Source organism: Ascaphus truei, chromosome 5 (genome assembly GCF_040206685.1).
Source record: "Ascaphus truei isolate aAscTru1 chromosome 5, aAscTru1.hap1, whole genome shotgun sequence".
Lineage (NCBI taxonomy): Eukaryota > Metazoa > Chordata > Amphibia > Anura > Ascaphidae > Ascaphus > Ascaphus truei.
In genome coordinates this window covers 277,143,809-277,162,847 of record NC_134487.1, presented here as the reverse complement: position 1 = coordinate 277,162,847, position 19,039 = coordinate 277,143,809, and the positions used below count along the sequence as shown (strand labels likewise).

At 45.7% G+C, this 19,039-nt stretch overlaps 1 protein-coding gene across 4 annotated transcripts in view; it reads right to left on the bottom strand.

Annotated features, from left to right (window-relative positions):
- Nucleotides 1-19,039, bottom strand: part of SGCD (sarcoglycan delta) — a 338,790-nt gene that overhangs the window by 118,674 nt on the left and 201,077 nt on the right. The window contains exon 1 of one of the 4 annotated variants that reach the window (XM_075602176.1): nt 47-243. The exons of the other annotated variants lie outside the window; for them this stretch is intronic. The gene's annotated coding sequence lies outside the window, so the exon portion shown is untranslated. Of the gene's footprint in view, nt 1-46; nt 244-19,039 lie in introns of those variants that run through there. 4 annotated transcript variants of the gene reach the window in all.

Here is a 19,039-nt window from a genome sequence, read left to right as displayed (position 1 = left end):
ACAGATCACTATCAAGCAATGCCGTTATCCTTCAGATACCCCCTACCTTTCAACATCCAGACAGCCAAATGCCCCACCAAGGCTTGGAAACCACGAGGAAGAAAAAGCCGTACGAGATCCCTCCGTACTCAGCCGGCGGGCCTGAGCTCAGATGCTTTCATTGCCGGGCTCACATTTTCCAGTAACAAACTTGCAGCCAAGCCCCTGCCCTGCCCCTAAGAATTTCCTGGACGGCGTTCTCCCTTCCTTTTGAAGCCTTGCGGCCTCTGTATTACATGGGACGCTGCCAGACTGTGTCAGAGCTCCTGGCCTGCGCTCCCTGCAGCCGGGGAGGGGGACCATGTGTTTTACATTACTGCATTTCCTCTTTCTTCCGCTACATAGCCAGATCCTCCAACATTTGGCACATGGAAATAGGTACACTTTATTCCCTACGTCAGTGCGGGGTAGAGGAGATTCCAAGTACGTGGCACCTTCTGGGATTTATTATTTGTATATACTAATATACACACACAAGTGGTATTAAAGTACTCTAAAACAGTCCATTAACCCGTTTGACATGGATACTATGTCATGGGGTCTGGCACTCAAGGGGCCCAATGGCGTAGTAGCTACATCATAATATATCTGCTCATTTTTCTATGGGAGATCTTACCAGGACAGGAACAGAAGGAGAACAGTGGCAGCCCCACTGGCACTCCAAAGGCTAATAGGTCAGAAATCCCAGGAGTGGCCAACTCCAATCCTCAAGAGCCAACACCAGGTCAGGTTTTAAGGATATCCCTGCTTCAGCACAGTTGGCTCAATCAGTGACTCAGCCAATGACTGAGCCACCTGTTCTGAAGCAGGGATATCCTGTTGGTGGTGCTTGAGGACTGGAGTTATGTCAAACTAGATTGAAAATCTCCTGGTGCAAGATCAGTCCTATACTGGGGTACAAAAGAGTATCAGATTCCATTGCTATCAATGTTACATTGGTGCTGCGTGTTCACACTTGATTTGATATAAACCCCAAACGTTCTTTGGAATCAGTAAGGCGTTACAATATCACTAAATAGGCAATAATGCCCTCATTGGGTCACCTTCAGCTGATCTTCTTTTTGCTTGCTCCTCTTTATGTTACAGAGGGGAGAAAAGTTATTTTTATCGTCGGAGTCTCTGCTTCTTCCAAAAATAAACAGGGATGGTGACAGCAGAGGCTCTCGTGTGTTTGTGTCCTTGAGGTCTCCGCGTTCCCTCTCTCTAGTTCAAGTACAGAGTTTTACATGCACTAGAATAATAATAGCATGTTCTTGAATAGCGCTGCTAGTTTTACATAGCGCTTAACAGAGACATTTTGCAGACACAGGTCCCTGCCCCGTGGAGCTTACAATCTACAAGGAGCCGACACCGGGAATTGAACTAGGTTCCCCTGCTTCAAACTCTGTGCCAGTCAGTGTCTTTACTCACTGAGCCACTCCTCCTGCCTGCTGCTAATTGTTTTATCTTTAACCGTTTTCTGAGCCTTCCATGCATTACTCTGCAAGGAATTGAAGGGGTTAGCTAGAGATTGGACTATTGCACACAGTCAATTTCTATGCTCAGATACAGCAAATAAAAATACCACTTGTGGTGCATTTGCAGGTCTCAGACAGGTCTGCAACGCTGTCTCGCCATTATCGCTTAGCAAACAGTGTTTCCACTGCAGCCAGGGACTCTGGGTAATGACATGCAAATGAGCTCTCAGTGTGTCACTCTTTATTTCTTATCCATTTTAACGCGGATCCCTAAAAGCTTAAGCTTGCCATATTAGACAGCTTTTCAGCACAGCCTGGGCAAAAGATGCTCAGATACAAACAAAATATTTTATTTATATAAACAGACAAAACTGCATTCATGTGTTCATCACATGTCCATAGGTACTAGCTTTCATATACACATTAATCTGCCACCCAAAAACACACTAAACGGTAAAGGGTAGGTTCATCAAATTCCAAGACAGGCGATCGGGCAGGCGGTAACTTTCATGCAAAAGATGCAAGCTGCAGTATTGTTGCAAACTGCGTCATTTGACTTTGCCACTTTGCGCTGATGTTTTAAAAGCTGCCGTGTTCAGTTTTATTCTCCACTTGCACCAGTATGGGACCTATTCTAGTAGCTTCGATAACTTTGCTGCCATCTCGAACGGTTTGTCATTTGTATTATTATCACGGTACTCCGAAAGAACCTGAAACCATTTCCACGAGTCACAAACCACGAGGAAGGAAAATGCCAATACTGTACGGGACAGCAGCGATGTGATCTCAGCCTCTCTCAAAGTTCTCGCCCGTGCGATCTGGCCGCGGTGTGCAAAAAGCTGCATAGAAAGCTGCATAGAGAGCCGCATAGAGAGCCGCATTTCCCTGCACAGCTCTCACAGGCGACCGCACTGCTTTTATTTACATTTTAATTACAGTGTACTGTAGCAGGGGGTCTCCGGAGCTGGGCCGCATTGATTTCAGCCCCGGGGACCCCCTGCTTCCTGAGTTACAGGTCCAGGTATGGGGTGCCGGTATCTCCTGTGCGTTTAAATCTCCCGGTCATGTAATGCGGGAGATTTAAACATTGCAAGGGAATACCGGCACCCCATACCGGGGCCTGTAACTTGGGAAGCAGGGGGTCCCCGGGGCTGAAATCAATGCAGTTCTGGTCCTGGAGACCCCCTGCTACTTTTATTAAAATGTAGATAAAAACTGCTTCATTACCTTAGCGGCTAGACATGGTGTACCACTGTGCCAAAAAATGGGTAGAGGGTGGGAATAGTTGCCCCGGGGAGGTTGGGTAGGCATCCTGGGTGGGTAGCAGGAGGGGGGGGGGGGGTTACTGTAGCGGTTACTAACCTCTAAGGTGATTAAGGGGTTTGTGGCCATTAGTTTGTTTTTTATTGTTATGTTGCTGCCACGGAGGACAGTGAGGTTGATGAGGATGGCCTTCATCCTGGCAGGGGTACGTGCAACTTTAATTATCTTTATGCTGGCTGGATAAATGTTTTTATCCAGATCTGGATAATAGTAATTTTGTCCATTATTGTACTGTGTGTGTTGGGGGGGTGGGGGTTAGGGGGGTTGTTGGGGATATAACATTCATTGTTATGGAGGTTCTCTTTGCTCCCATTGAGGGTATAGGTAACGACACTGGCAATCAATGAGTGTATGGGTTAGTATTGGGTTTTAATATTTATTGTGGGTAGCAGGGGTGGGTGAGGACCCTCCAGCACTTCCGCATCACGTGACCGCTCTTCAGAGTGATCGCATGATGGGGTTTCTGTTCCAGCAGTCGGACCGGGCTGCACCTATTGTGTACAGCCCCTAAAAAAAACAAGCAGAGGCCTGTCACGTACGTTGTATGTCATGAGTGCCACTGGGGTGCCACTGAATAGTGTAATTCATTAGGGCTCTGAAGGGATTAATGCCGGTAAGGGTGCGATAACCCACATCGGTACCCGATAGATGTGCTCCAAAATAAGGAAAACTGCACCCGTTACAATGTAGGTGCAATGTTTGAAACATTTTATTAGAATCCTACATGGACTATCTCCTCCCATACTTATATTCCCTAAAACTCATAGGTGCCTATTCTATAAACTTAGATAACTATCTCATCAATGATTTTGAGCAGTTCCCGAACAATTTGGCAAGGTAGCTATTCAGTAACGCCGGAACGGGTGCGATAACCCGTACCAGCGCTTGATAAATATGCCTCCATGTGTCAAAAAAAAAAAAACAACTCACCAGGACTCACGTTGGCTCTTAAGAGATCTGCACCCAATGTAAGAAGATTCATAGATATGCCTCTGGCACAAACGTACGCAGATTTTCCCATGGTGGATGGTTATGGCTACCGAGTGGGTAGCAGAGGGAGGTTAACACCTTAATTACCATAGCGGTAGTAACCTCTAAAGTAATGAAGGGGCTAACTCCTCCCAAAATACCACTTTCACCCACCCCCGCTACCCACAATAAACCAGTGAGCATGCAGCCGGCCGACGGGGGGGAAGAGTAGGAAAATAAAGATTTCGCACCGCTACTGCTGCTGAAAAGTGTGTGTGTGTGTGTGTGTGTGTGTGTGTGTATGCATGTGTATGTATGTGTGTATGTGTGTATGCATGTGTGTATTTATGTGTGTATGTATGTGCGTGTCTGCACAATGTAAAAAATATTTTATTTTTACAAATGTGTTTTTTTTTAATACTAAATAATAAATTACACATACATACACATTTACAACACACATATATACACACACAAACAGTACCTTCCCTGCCTGTCGGTTCCTGCAGCACGGACTGTATACCCACAGAAAGTGTGCATCACGTGCACGCGCGTTCGCACGGGCATGCGTGCGTTTGCACGGGCGTGCACGGGTGCACACACTATAGAACAGCCCCTAGCGGTTAACCGCTAAGGCAATGAAGGGGTTAAATACTAGTGCCTGGTTTATTGTGGGTAGCGGGGGTGGGTGAAAGTGGTATTTTGGGAGGAGTTAGCCCCTTCATTACTTTAGAGGTTACTACCGCTATGGTAATTAAGGTGTTAACCTCCCTCTGCTACCCACTCGGTAGCCATAACCATCCACCATGGGAAAATCTGCGTACGTTTGTGCCAGAGGCATATCTATGAATCTTCTTACATTGGGTGCAGATCTCTTAAGAGCCAACGTGAGTCCTGGTGAGTTGTTTTTTTTTTTTTGACACATGGAGGCATATTTATCAAGCGCTGGTACGGGTTATCGCACCCGTTCCGGCGTTACTGAATAGCTACCTTGCCAAATTGTTCGGGAACTGCTCAAAATCATTGATGAGATAGTTATCTAAGTTTATAGAATAGGCACCTATGAGTTTTAGGGAATGGAAGTATGGGAGGAGATAGTCCATGTAGGATTCTAATAAAATGTTTCAAACATTGCACCTACATTATAACGGGTGCAGTTTTCCTTATTTTGGAGCACATCTATCGGGTACCAATGTGGGTTATCGCACCCTTACCGGCATTAATCCCGTCAGTGCCCTAATGAATTACACTATTCAGTGGCACCCCAGTGGCACTCATGACATACACCGTACGTGACAGGCCCCTGCTTGTTTTTTTTTAGGGGCTGTACGCAATAGGTGCAGCCCGGTCCGACTGCTGGAACAGAAACCCCATCATGTGATCACTCTGAAGAGCGGTCACATGATGCGGAAGTGCTGGAGGGTCCTGGCATGACCCCCCAGCACTAGAAGGGTTAACTCCCATGAAAAGTAACGCCGGAACGGGTGCGATAACCCGCACCAGCGCTTCATAAAGGTGCCTACATGTGTCAAAAAAAAAAAACAACAACTCACCAGGACTCACGTTGGCTCTTAAAGCTGCAGTTCAGTTTTTTTTTTTAATTTTTTTTTTACTTCAATAGTTTCATGTTGGCAATCTCTACTTACCTAAAGAACTGCATAGCTGCCGGTCAATTCGTTCTCCGTCTATTGATCGGCAAAGTTTGGCGACATCTTTAAATATGGGGAATGTAAATCGTTGCTATAGGAACAAGCATGCTTGTTAAAATAGAATATAAGAAAACTGGTCTTTCAAAGTTGTTTTTTTAAAAACAGAAAATGCTAAGAATATTTTTTCTTACTACAGAACTGATTTATTCAAAAAACCACACATGCAGGATATTGCCTGAACTGCAGCTTTAAGAGATCTGCACCTAATGTAAGAAGATTCATAGTTATGCCTCTGGCACAAACGTACGCAGATTTTCTTCTTAGCGTTTTGGAGCAAATTGCATCATTTTGTTACCCATCTCCCTTACCGGCTCATGTAAAACCATTTCCTCGATGCAGAATGGGTGCATGAGATTTAAGGGGGAAAAAAATCTTATTGACAGCACTAGACTGTCCTCTCTCCTTAACACACACGCACATTTCTGTCATATGTACACTCTGTTATGAACAAGCCTTTGTCTTCAACACCCGCACATCTGTTTCACATTCATATTTAACCCCTTTAGTGCCAGGGGAGCCTGCAGAGTTCTCTGGCTCACATACACAGCCCATTCCACACAAGCATACAGTCACCGCCATACTCTCATCCACAGAAAGCCACGCAGACACACATTCGCCCAATATTATTTCTAATAACAGAACAACCCCACACCATCTGTCAGCTACACTAAGATTCCCAAGCGCACGCGTTTCTGGAGAAACAGACAAGGTCCGAACTTGGACCAGCCAGGGGGTGTTGACCTTTCTAAGTGGGAGAAGGTCTCCTTTGGAAAATTTGTGCTGCCTGGCATAGAACGTGGCCTATCCTTTTACCTTGCATCAATTAAATAAAGGGCCTACAGTATGTAAGCCTGAATCAGTAGCTCAGTGATTAATCTGACTCTGTCAACAATGACACTGAGTTTGAAGCAGCGGGAACCTGGTTCAAATTCTGTTGTCAGCTCCTTGTGACCTTGGGCAAGTCACTTTGTCTCCCTGTGCCTCAGGCACCAGAAACATCGACTGTAAGCTCATCTGCGCAGGGACTGTGTATGTAACAATCCTATGTACTGCTGACCACGAGAACAGTCTGGTCTCCCAAGTGGTACAATCACACATAATATATATTATATATACACAATATATACATATACACACACACTAACACACACACATATTCTGTTTAAAAAACAAAAAACTCCCCAAAAAGGTCAGCACTCCTAATAATCAACCTTTATAATAAATTAGAAACTGGTGCTATAACCTTCAAATCCCACCTCACTTAGATCGGTCAACAATCTTAATAATAAAGAAAATATAAGAATGACGCACTCATACATTTAAAATAATTGGTATTTATTGGCTTGGCTGTAAGCCATTAATTTTCATTTTGTTTAGAAAAACTATTTTATAAAAAATTCAAAGTAGTGCCATATTAATTTTTTTTATAAAAACATTATACAAAATATAATATAGTGCAAGATACAGAAACCTTCCCCAAAAATGATCAAAATGAGAAAAAAATCCCCAAAAATCCACACATAAAAAAATACATACAAACAAGTCCTTCTAAGATATGAAATAACATCCAGCATCTGAGTTTTCAATTTTATTTTACAATAAAGTCCAGTATATAGGTCTAAAGAGTAAGAAACTGAAAAGTATACTTAGAAAGCTCCCATAATTATTCCTCAAAATGAAGAGAAAATATAATAATGTTTATTGGACTATCTCATCCAATCAGTAGTTTTTATAGGTCATCCTCAAGTAGGCTGCAAATATCGTAACCCCTATTTCAACGTTATAAAATGTAATTGTCTTCCCTGGGCAACGTGACGTTTCGGACCCTACTGAGCCTGTGTAGAGTCCATAACACACCTGCACCTCTTACATACTCCTCATGGTGTCCCTGGGTTCCTTGTGGTCTGGCGTCATATCGCGACCTCTCTTTCTACATGTGCTCAATACATTACTTTGGTTTTCTGTGCTCCATTCATTCCGATTTAAAAAAAAATGGTATTCTATCACCATGGAGACAAATTTCAACGCAAGCAGGCCTTCCATATGTTCAAAATTACCAAAAGAGGGGGGGAGGGGAGGGAGCCATTTTGAACATGCACACTGCCTTGTGAAGTTAATTACATTTAATTTCTTCATCCATGTCATGTCAGACTTTTGTGTGGTTTTGAACCCATTCATTATTTTCTGGTCTCTTCGGGTAAAACATAGCATACATCTCTTCATATTTCTTTGAGTTGCCTGAATCTTCTGAATTATCTTCGCATCTAGGGTCCAAGTTTCCCATCCATAGGTGAGCATGGCAGACTACACTGGTCAAAAACATTGCCCTTGAGGCACAGTGAAAAGTTCCCTTGAAAGTTCGTCTTGTTTCTTCCAAATGCGATACATCCCATCTTCATTCTCCTGTTGATTTAATTCTAAAGGTTCCCCATCCATTGCTAGTTGACGTCCAAGGTAGACATAGTCTTCAACTAATTCTAGTTCTATTCCATTTATATTCTATACATTTATTGAACATCACTTTGGTCTTGCCGAGATTCATATGGAGGTCCACTTTCTTGGTTGCTTTGGCAAGTTCTTTGATTTGATGCTGGAGGTCTTCTGGACTTGTGGCAAAAAATAATGTCATCAGAAAATTGTAGGTGATTAAAGTATACACCATTGATTTTGAATCCTTTTATCTCCCAATTCAATATCTTGAATAATTCTTCAAGTGTTAGTGTGAAAAGCTTTGTTGACATGGTATCTCCCTATTGCACTCCCTTGCTGATCTTTACCTTGCTTGTATCTTCATGTAATCTAATGGCTGATGTGTCTTTCTCGTAAATGTTCCTGATGACCCTTGACGCTTTGTCTTCTTGATGCTTTTAAAACCGCAGAGGTGTACACTCAATCAAATGCTTTTTCCGTAATCTACAAATTCCAAGATGAGTGGTAGATCGTATTCATTACTTTGGGAAATCACATCTTGTATGACTTGAATGTAGTCCATTGTGTTATACAGTATATATATATTGATGAGTAAATTAGGCACTCACCGGTCTTGTCAAGTGTAAAATAATAGATGTATTCATCAATCAACGATTCAGTTCAGACATGTACCTTTTATCAAGAAAAGTAGTTAGGGGGTAATTCTATATCTCCCGAAACCGCTGTTTGGTTTGTAAATCACCATAGACAAATGGGATTTGTGGCTGAAGACGCCTTCAACGGCTGCTTCGGAAAATATAGAATAAGGTCCATAGAAAAGTGTTTTGGTATTGTATGACCCCTTCATTTGCCTGTTGGGTCAGCAACACATTGGACCCTCTATGAGCAAAATCGTTAACCCTTTGGGTACTTACCATAGTAGCTACTATGTCATGGGGTCTGGTGCACCAGGGGCTCCATGACATCATCTTATTCAGGAGTGGCCAACTCCAGTTTACATTTTTAGAAGAAGTGGTGACGTGATCGGGAGTGCTCAGACATTCACAGAGTTAAAACCCGCGCCTCTCACCAAAAACGAAAAAAATAATCCGCTTTCTTTTTAACATTAGCACCGACAAAAGTTGTTGGAAAGGAATAAAGAGGGTTTATTCCATAGAGCACCAAGTATGGAATAAATAAATCCTCTTTATTCTTTACCAACAACTTCCTACTTTAGGTTTAGTACAGGATCATATTCAGGAATACCTAATGGATAACAAAATTATTAGTTATAGTCAGCATGGATTTATGAAGGATAGATTGTGTCAAACAAATCTTATTAGTATCTTTGAGGAGATGAGTAGGAATTTAGACCAGGGTAATGCAGTTGATGTGGTCTATTTAGATTTTGCAAAGGCTTTTGAGAACAAAATAAAGCAAATTGGCCCAGTAAAAATATTTGCTCAGGACCGACAACTGGTTGAAGGATGGACAACAGAGTTGTCGTAAATGGAACCTTTTCAGGTTGAGTAAAAGTTGTAAGTGGATTACCCCAAGATCGGTATTGGGACCCCTGATTTTTAACTTGTTAAATGACCTTGAGCTTTGCTCTCTATGCCAAGTCTCTATCTTTGCTGATGTCACTAAATTGTCTAAGGTGGTACAATCAGAGCAGGATGTAATTCCTCTCCAGAAGGACATGGAGAGACTGGAAACTTGGGCAGGTAAATGACAGATGAGGTTTAATACAGATAAATGTAAGGTTATGCATTTGGTAAACAAGAATACATAGGAAATAAATAATACAATGTGAAGTAGACACACACATATATACATATATACACATATATACACATATATACACATATATATACATATATACACACACACACACACACACACACATACATATATATAGTGATGCCCACACCACATTGCAGTCTCTTTTAGTCCCAATTTAAGGCCGGAAACACTGTATTTCTCTGTATGGGGTTTATTTACAGGGAATAAATCATACAGCAACAACAGGTCCACCGTCCCTTTAAGTCCAAACAAAACATAAAAATAACACCTATTCCCTTTAGGGAAAACTAACTACACCGTAGCTTTCGCCCTCCCTAATTGGATGGCCAGCTAAGCTGGTTCCCACCCCCAAAATATGCCCTGGTATATGCAACAACGTACACAGTCTCTGCACACAAGAATAAAGGGTTTTCCTTATCTGTTAGTCCAGGGTTTGGAACAGACATTCCCGCTTCAGCACGGCCTTGCGTCCTTCCTTCCTAGGGGAACTTGGCCCCACGTGAGCTCAGAGAAACTCTGCTCTGTATGTCCACTATCAAGGACAGGATATTCCCGCTCCAGCACGGTCTGTCATCCTTCGTTCTTCTTCTCTCTGGGATTCAAACCCAGGCAGTCCCCGCAGACTCGGCGACCACCGTTCAGCGGTTCTAAGGATCGGTGCCAGCCTTCCTTCTTTAGCTGGGGAGCACTTTCTCTGTCCCCTTCTCTAGGACAGCAATCTCTCCCTGGCTCACTCTCTGGCAGCTTCCTGTGTCTTTTTAAAAAAACTTCCTTGTCCAGTCAGACCTGGCTGATAAGGTTAACTCTCTGAGAGGTGAAAAGTCCCCTAGCTGCCCTATTCCAGCACCTAGAGGACAGTGGTATCACAATATACACAGGCGGTCCTCGCTATCCGTCATTTCACTTTACGACGGACGGCATATCTGACGCGTCACAATGAAATCCTATGGGGCCGCTGATTAACACGGGTCTCGCTTTACCACGTTTTTCACTATTCAGCACTACTTTCTGGAACAGTTTACGTTGTATAACCGAGGACTGCCAGTATATATGTATATAGTGAACAAAATGACTGCACACACGCTACAGTAGGTGTGGATACAAGCCGTGGATACATGGGAGACTTTGCTCTCTACATTCCAGAACCTGCATGTTTGATCATATTGGCTTGTTCCCTGTCTAAGCATTGACCTGTTTGCCGTGGGAATCTGCTTCATTGATGTGATTTGTCATTAGTGATTTTCACCATTGAATTTAGTGATTTACCCTGTATGTGGTTTGAAACACCGATCAATGAGACTGGTTTACTTATACTTTGGATCTCCTGATAATGTGTGCCAATTTGTGATTCCTGTGTTCTTCACAACACTCATACACACACATCCCATTACAGCTTATGGGCTAGTACAGGGGTGGCCAACCTGTGGCCCAAGGGCCTCATGCAGCCTTTCAGTGCTTCATGTGTGGACCCTGAAGGGGAAAAGTAAAAAGCTGGGGGCTCTGACTGCAGACCGTGCAGAGAGACATGGATGAGGAGAAGACAGCGAGCCACCTAACCAGCAACTCTCCTGAGCTCCTATGGACCAGTGGCCCCTGCTGGGCTCCCAAGCAGCACAGGGTACAGTGAGTATACACCCTTTCTGCGGAGAGCTCTATGTGGTGATGGTTTATGGAGACTGGAGAGCAAGGTAGGGACAATCACCCCACTGTCCCTCCTGTCCCCCCTTGTCCTCTCCAACTGACCCCATCCCCCTTTTCCCCCACTGCCTCATCTTCCCATTTCCCCCTTCCCATGTGTCACTCTCCCCACGTCATCCTCTCTTCTCCCCTTTCCCAGTTTGTCACCCCCACTTCCCCCCCACCCCACCCCCTCGTCCGGTTATAAACTGTTGGTGTATAGTGCCGTCAGGTCATGTCCTTTGTCACTATAGACTGACAGAGTATAACCTGACAACACTACACACTGACACAAAGCATAACCTGATGGCACTATATACTGACACGGTCAGGTTATGCTCTGTGTCAGTGTATACAGGTATTAATTTGAATTATTTTCTTATTCTGCCCTTTGATGACAATGAGACATGTAAATTCTGGCTTCACGTCGCGACACTTGTGGTAGTAAGACACTATTGCTTTTACATGGAAACTGTTTCCATTACTACCCAGGCACCATATCTCATTCTGGTGCTCTCCCCACAGCAAGCAATGCTAGAAACCACACAGGGAGATATATTACATTTGTATTCTTTATTTCTGCATAGTAACATAGGCATTGATAGTTTCCTCTCCATTTCTCTCACTCCTATCTAGACAAGCAAGTTAACTACTCCGCCCTCTGATATCATTTTTTAGCTGTCACTCACTAGTTATTGCCTAGCGACACCTCCAGAGCCGGTCCTAACTCTTCCTCTACTCTCTAATGGAGCAGAGGGTATGGTTCTCACTCCCACTCCCCTAGGGGAGAGGATAGTAGGTGACAGAGCCCTGAAAACCTCTTCCGTGAGACCAGTCTCTCTCAAAGGGTAGAGACAACTAACTCAATTTAGGAAGTGCAACCCCTTAAGTCCCTGGGGCAGGGTTCAAGGTCTGAGCCCAGGATTGGGCAGAACACAGGCCTTGTCCCGCCTCCCCCTGTCACTCAAGGAGCTGCTTTATGATGGGGAAAACCCTGGATTGGGACTAACACTGCCTGCACTGATACCAGGACTTACATGTCAGACAGGGTAGATTAGTAGCCAACCAAGCATGGCTACACACATATATATATATATATATATATATATATATATATATATATATATATATATATACTAGCTGAGAGCCCCGGCGTTGCCCGGGATGTTTGTGGTGTGGGTGTGGCATTTGGGTGGGGAGTGGTCCATGCGGCCCATGTGCGGTGGTAGTGCTGCTGTGGCTGTACTGATGGTGATTGTATTGGTGTGCTGATTTGGGAGGGTTTGGTGCTGATGTGGGGGTGCGGATGTGGGTGTGCCGATGGGGGAGGTGCAAAGGTGGCGATGTGTGGGTGCTGATGGTGTTGATGGGGGCTGGGAATGGTGGGGAGCCGAGAATGCCAGTGTGCTGGGGGGGCATGGGATACCGGTGTGCTGATGTGGTGGTGCTGGGGTGTGTGTGTGTATACATGTTTGTGTGTATACATTGTATGTGTGTGTGTGTATACATGTGTGTGTGTGTGTGTATGTGTACGTGTGTGTGTATACACGTGTGTGTGTATGTGTATACACGTGTGTGTGTATGTGTATACACGTGTGTGTGTATACACGTATGTGTGCGTATACACATATGTGTGTGTATACACGTATGTGTGTGTATACACGTATGTGTGTGTATACACGTGTGTGTGTGTGTATACACGTGTGTGTATACACGTGTGTGTGTGTGTATACACGTGTGTGTGTATACACGTGTGTGTGTGTATACACGTGTGTGTGTGTGTATACACGTGTGTGTATACACATGTGTGTGTGTATACATTGTGTGTATGTATATATTGTGTGTGTGTATACGTGTGTGTGTGTATACACATGTGTGTATACACGTGTATACATGTTTGTGTGTGTGTATACATGTTTGTGTGTATACATTGTATGTGTGTGTGTGTGTGTGTGTACATTTGTGTTTGTGTACACATGTTTGTGTGTGTATACACATGTGTGTATACACATGTGTGTGTGTGTGTGTATACATGTGTGTGTGTGTATACATGTGTATGTGTGTATACATGTGTGTATATACATGTGTGTGTATATACATGTGTGTGTATACACATGTGTGTGTATACACATGTGTGTGTGTGTACACATGTGTGTGTGTATACACATGTGTGTGTGTATACACATGTGTGTGTATACACATGTGTGTGTATACACATGTGTGTGTGTATACATGTGTGTATGTGTATACATGTGTGTGTGTGTGTATACATGTGTGTATACATGTGTGTGTATACATGTGTGTGTGTATACATTATGTGTATGTATACCTGTGTGTATACGTGTGTGAGTGTATAAGTGTGTGTGTGTGTGTGTACATGTGTGTGTGTGTATGTCTCCATGTGTGTGTGTGTATGTCTCCATGTGTGTGTGTACGTGTACATGTGTGTGAGTATACGTGTACATGTGTGTGTGTGTACGTGTCTACGTGTACATGTGTGTGTGTGTGTGTACGTGTACATGTGTGTGTGTGTGTGTACGTGTCTACGTGTACATGTGTGTGTGTGTGTGTACGTGTACATGTGTGTGTGTCTACGTGTACGTGTGTGTGTCTACATGCGTGTGTGTACGTGTGTGTGTGTGTACGTGTGTGTGTGTGTGTGTGTGTACGTGTGTGTCTACGTGTGTGTATGTGTGTGTGTGTCTACGTGTGTGTGTTTGTGTATACGTGTGTGTGTTTGTGTCTACGTGTGTGTGTTTGTGTATACGTGTGTGTGTGTATACGTGTGTGTGTATACACTTGTGTGTGTGTTCACGTGTGTGTGTGTACACGTGTGTGTGTGTACACATGTGTGTGTGTACACATGTGTGTGTGTACACATGTGTGTGTGTATACACATGTGTGTGTGTATACACGTGTGTGTGTGAGTATACGTGTGTGTGTGTGTGTATACATGTGTGTGTGTGTATACATGTGTGTGTGTGTATACATGTGTGTGTATACATGTGTGTGTGTGTATACATTATGTGTATGTATACCTGTGTGTATACGTGTGTGAGTGTATACGTGTGTGTGTATGTGTACATGTGTGTGTGTGTATGTCTCCATGTGTGTGTGTGTATGTCTCCATGTGTGTGTGTGTATGTCTCCATGTGTGTGTGTACGTGTACATGTGTGTGAGTATACGTGTACATGTGTGTGTGTGTACGTGTCTACGTGTACATGTGTGTGTGTGTACGTGTACATGTGTGTGTGTGTGTGTACGTGTCTACGTGTACATGTGTGTGTGTGTCTACGTGTACATGTGTGTGTGTCTACGTGCGTGTGTGTACGTGTGTGTGTGTGTGTACTTGTGTGTCTACGTGTGTGTCTATGTGTGTGTGTGTCTACGTGTGTGTGTTTGTGTATACGTGTGTGTGTTTGTGTCTACGTGTGTGTGTTTGTGTATACGTGTGTGTGTATACGTATGTGTGTGTGTACACGTGTGTGTGTGTACACATGTGTGTGTGTGTACACATGTGTGTGTGTACACATGTGTGTGTATACACATGTGTGTGTGTATACACGTGTGTGTGTGTATACACGTGTGTGTGTGTATACACGTGTGTGTGTGAGTATACATGTGTGTGTGTGTGTATACATGTGTGTGTGTGTATACATGTGTGTGTGTGTATACATGTGTGTGTATACATGTGTGTGTGTGTATACATTATGTGTATGTATACCTGTGTGTATACGTGTGTGAGTGTATACGTGTGTGTGTATGTGTACATGTGTGTGTGTGTGTATGTCTCCATGTGTGTGTGTGTATGTCTCCATGTGTGTGTTTGTATGTCTCCATGTGTGTGTGTACGTGTACATGTGTGTGAGTATACGTGTACATGTGTGTGTGTGTACGTGTCTACGTGTACATGTGTGTGTGTGTGTACGTGTACATGTGTGTGTGTGTGTGTACGTGTCTACGTGTACATGTGTGTGTGTGTCTACGTGTACATGTGTGTGTGTCTACGTGCGTGTGTGTCTACGTACGTGTGTGTGTGTGTGTGTACGTGTGTGTCTACGTGTGTGTCTATGTGTGTGTGTGTCTACGTGTGTGTGTTTGTGTATACGTGTGTGTGTTTGTGTCTACGTGTGTGTGTTTGTGTCTACGTGTGTGTGTGTATACGTGTGTGTGTATACGTGTGTGTGTGTCTACGTCTGTGTGTATGTGTGTCTACGTGTGTGTGTGTGTGTCTGTGTCCCTGTGTGTCCTTTGGCCCGTGACTCCGCCTCAGGGAAGGGGGGGGGGGGGGCGTGGGGGGGGAGGTGGTGGGAAGGGGGGGGGGGTGGGGGGGAGGTGGTGGGAAGGAGGGGGGTGGGGGGGAAGGGGAGGTGGGGGGGAAGGGGAGGTGGGGGGGGAGGTGGTGGGAAGGGGGGGGAGGTGGTGGGGAGTTGGGAAGGGGGGTGGGGGAGGTGGGAAGGGGGGTGGAGGTGGTGAGGAGGTGGTGGGAGGTTGTAAGGGGGGAGTGAAGGGAAGGTGAAGGGGGGGTGAAGGGGGGGGAGGTGAAGGGGGGGGTGGAGGGGAGGTGAAGGGGGGGTGGGGGGAGTGAAGGGGGGGTGGGGGGGGGTGAAGGGGAGGTGGGGGGTGAAGGGGAGGTGGGGGGGGTGAAGGGGAGGTGGGGGGGGTGAAGGGGAGGTGGGGGGGGTGAAGGGGAGGTGAAGGGGGGTGGAGGGGAGGTGAAGGGGGGGTGGAGGGGAGGTGAAGGGGGGGTGGAGGGAGGTGGAAGGGAAGTGGAGTGAGGGGAGGTGAGGGGTGGGTGAGGGGAGGTGAGGTGAAGGGGGGTGAGGGGAGGTGAAGGGGGGTGAGGGGAGGTGAAGGGGGGTGAGGGGAGGTGAAGGGGGGTGAGGGGAGGTGAAGGGGGGTGAGGGGAGGTGAAGGCCGCTCCCTCACCCGTCCGGCCGCTCACTCATACGTCCGGCAGCTCCCTCACCCGTCCGGCCGCTCCCACGTGTATCTGAGGCGGGAGGCAGCTTGTTGTGGCCGCTCCCCCGCTGTGTCCCGGGCGCTCGCTCGCTCCGCTGACTGTAGCGGCGCCGGGGGGGGGGGGGGGTGTGGAGGGGAGGTGATTTGAAGGGGGGTGAGGGGTGGGTGAAGGCCGCTCACTCACCCGTCCGGCCGCTCCCACGTGGAACTGAGGCGGGAGGCAGCTTGTTGTTGCTGCTCCCCCGCTGTGTCCCGGGCACTCGTTCCTCCGCTGACTGTAGCGGCGCCGGGGGGGGGGGGGGGGTTTGAAAGCGCGGGAGACACGGGGAGAGGAGGAGGTGCGCGCGGGTGTGGAGGCTGATTTCGGGGAGGAAGAGGCGGAGGCTCCGGCGGGTATGTGAGCCCCCCCCGGTTATACATGCTGCTAATGTACACCCCCCCTACTGTGTGTGTGTGTGTGTGTGTGTGTGTCTGTGTGTGTGTGTGTGTGTCTGTGTGTGTCCCTGTGTGTGTGTGTGTGTGTCCCTGTGTGTGTCCCTGTGTGTGTGTTTGTGTCCCTGTGTGTCCTTTGGGCCGTCACTCCGCCTCAGGCCAATGAGAGGTGTGCGGGGGCGGCCCAAGGGACCAATGAGATTTCCCCTAGGGACACCGGACATCCAGCAGGCAGGCAGGCTGGCATGCATGCATGCAGGCAGGCATACAGTGCTTTCACTAATATAGTATAAGATATATATATATATATATACACACACACATACACCCACCATGTTTGAACGGAGTGAGACTGCTGTTTGAATGTATCCAAGGAGATAGCCCTTTTCCTACGTGTTCGACTGTGAAATCTGCAGTCGCTTTGCAAGAGATCAAACAGAGCCTGACAGGGTCATGGGAATGAAGAAAGGCAGCTCTTATAATACAGGCCACTCATCTGACATTAATTACTGGAGACCGCAGGAACATGGGGTAAAAAAAGGTTGGAGCGGGAAGAAGTAGAATAACAAGGAGCAAGTGAATCCATTAGAGACTACTGATAAGCCTATCTGACAGCTAGCCGCTATCATTTCTTTAATACCGTTCTGTACAAGGTAGAAGTATAAAGGGGCAGTGAAATTCTATCCTGAAGAGCTTAAAATTTCATTTCGTTACATAAGGCTCAGGGAGATAAATAAACTTTGCTTAAGGTTACATGGAGCTAAAGACCAGAACCTTGGTCACGCTGCTTAGCTCCTGCACTCCTCCTCCTGCAGCTCTTGTACAAACAGCATATCCTATTGTGCCTGTGATACGAGGATCTCAGTTATCAGGATTTCATGTGCAAACTCCTCAATCAGGAATAGATACTGAATGTTAAACCAGCTTTCATCGGCGGCGGAATGGTACATTTGGTGGCGCCCATCTCCCCCCGCGTCACAGCGTTTCACCGCTGATGGACTATTCGCCTCGGCCACTCCGCCGCTGGCCACTCCACCTATAAAGTAAGTTAATTTAAGGGGTTTTAGCGGTTAGGGTAGGGGGGTAAGGATAGAGGTTTTAGGGGTTAAGGTTTTGTCGGGTGAGGGGTTAAGGTTTTATGGGTAGGAGGTAGCGTAGGTTAAAATTAGGGCGTTTTAGGCTAAGAGCTAATGTTAAGAGCTTACCATGGCGGCGAAGCGGCCAGCGGAGAGATGTCCCAGCGGGGAGGTGAGTGGCGGCTAAAATTTGGCGATCATATGGTTGTGGCAAAACAGCCGCGACCAAATATCCTATTCCGCATCAGCAGCCCTAGTACCTCTAGGTACAATCCCACGTAGCCGACCAGTTTAACTTCTTAGGGATCTCTGAATGGGGAACTGTTTGTGAATCAAGTGATTTCTTTACCTTTATCCCACCTTGTCCTGGTCAGTGAACCAATAAAGTTAATGGGAGGTGGGGAGGGGGACTCTGGCAGTACCAGCAGTTGTTGAACACACAGTAACATCACACAAAAGAAAAGAAGATGGAGGAAATCAAACCTTCCAAGTTTAACTACCAAAAAAAAAAAAATACTTGTAGGTGTCAGATTTATCACCAAAATTAGTTCACTATGGTCCTAGGAGTGATTGACCCTTTAATGAATCATACAGTATCACTTATCACTTCCCACATGCTGACAGTACAGCCATGGTCCACACATCATCACCACTACCCATACAATATTGCCATTACCCATATCCAGGCATCTGCACCACTGTCCACCCTTGAATACAACCAAAGGTACTGAATATACTACACTGTACCTCCCATCATTCCTACTCTAGTTACTCCTAATGAAACAGTCAGAACCATTTCACACAACTATACTTCACCCCTACTTCCCACACTCGAATAGTGCTAGCAATGCCCCAGCCAGGCAACATTTCCACTTCCCACACAGCCCATCCACTACGCATACATTACCTATACAGCACAACCACTGCCTACACTCATGCAGCTTGGAAAATGCAGACACCAAGGTACTGTAGCATCATCACTGTCCACACCCAGCTAGCCAACTACTTTCCCCAGTTATATATTACCTCTGTCCCCAGTCAGACAGTACTATTGCTCCCAATCAGAGCTGATCATTGCCAGCAAAACGTCAGTGTTGCAGGGTACATGCAACTACACACGTGGGTTTCTTGACAAGCCTTATTTATTTAGCCTTAAAAGATATACAGCACACAAAACAAAAA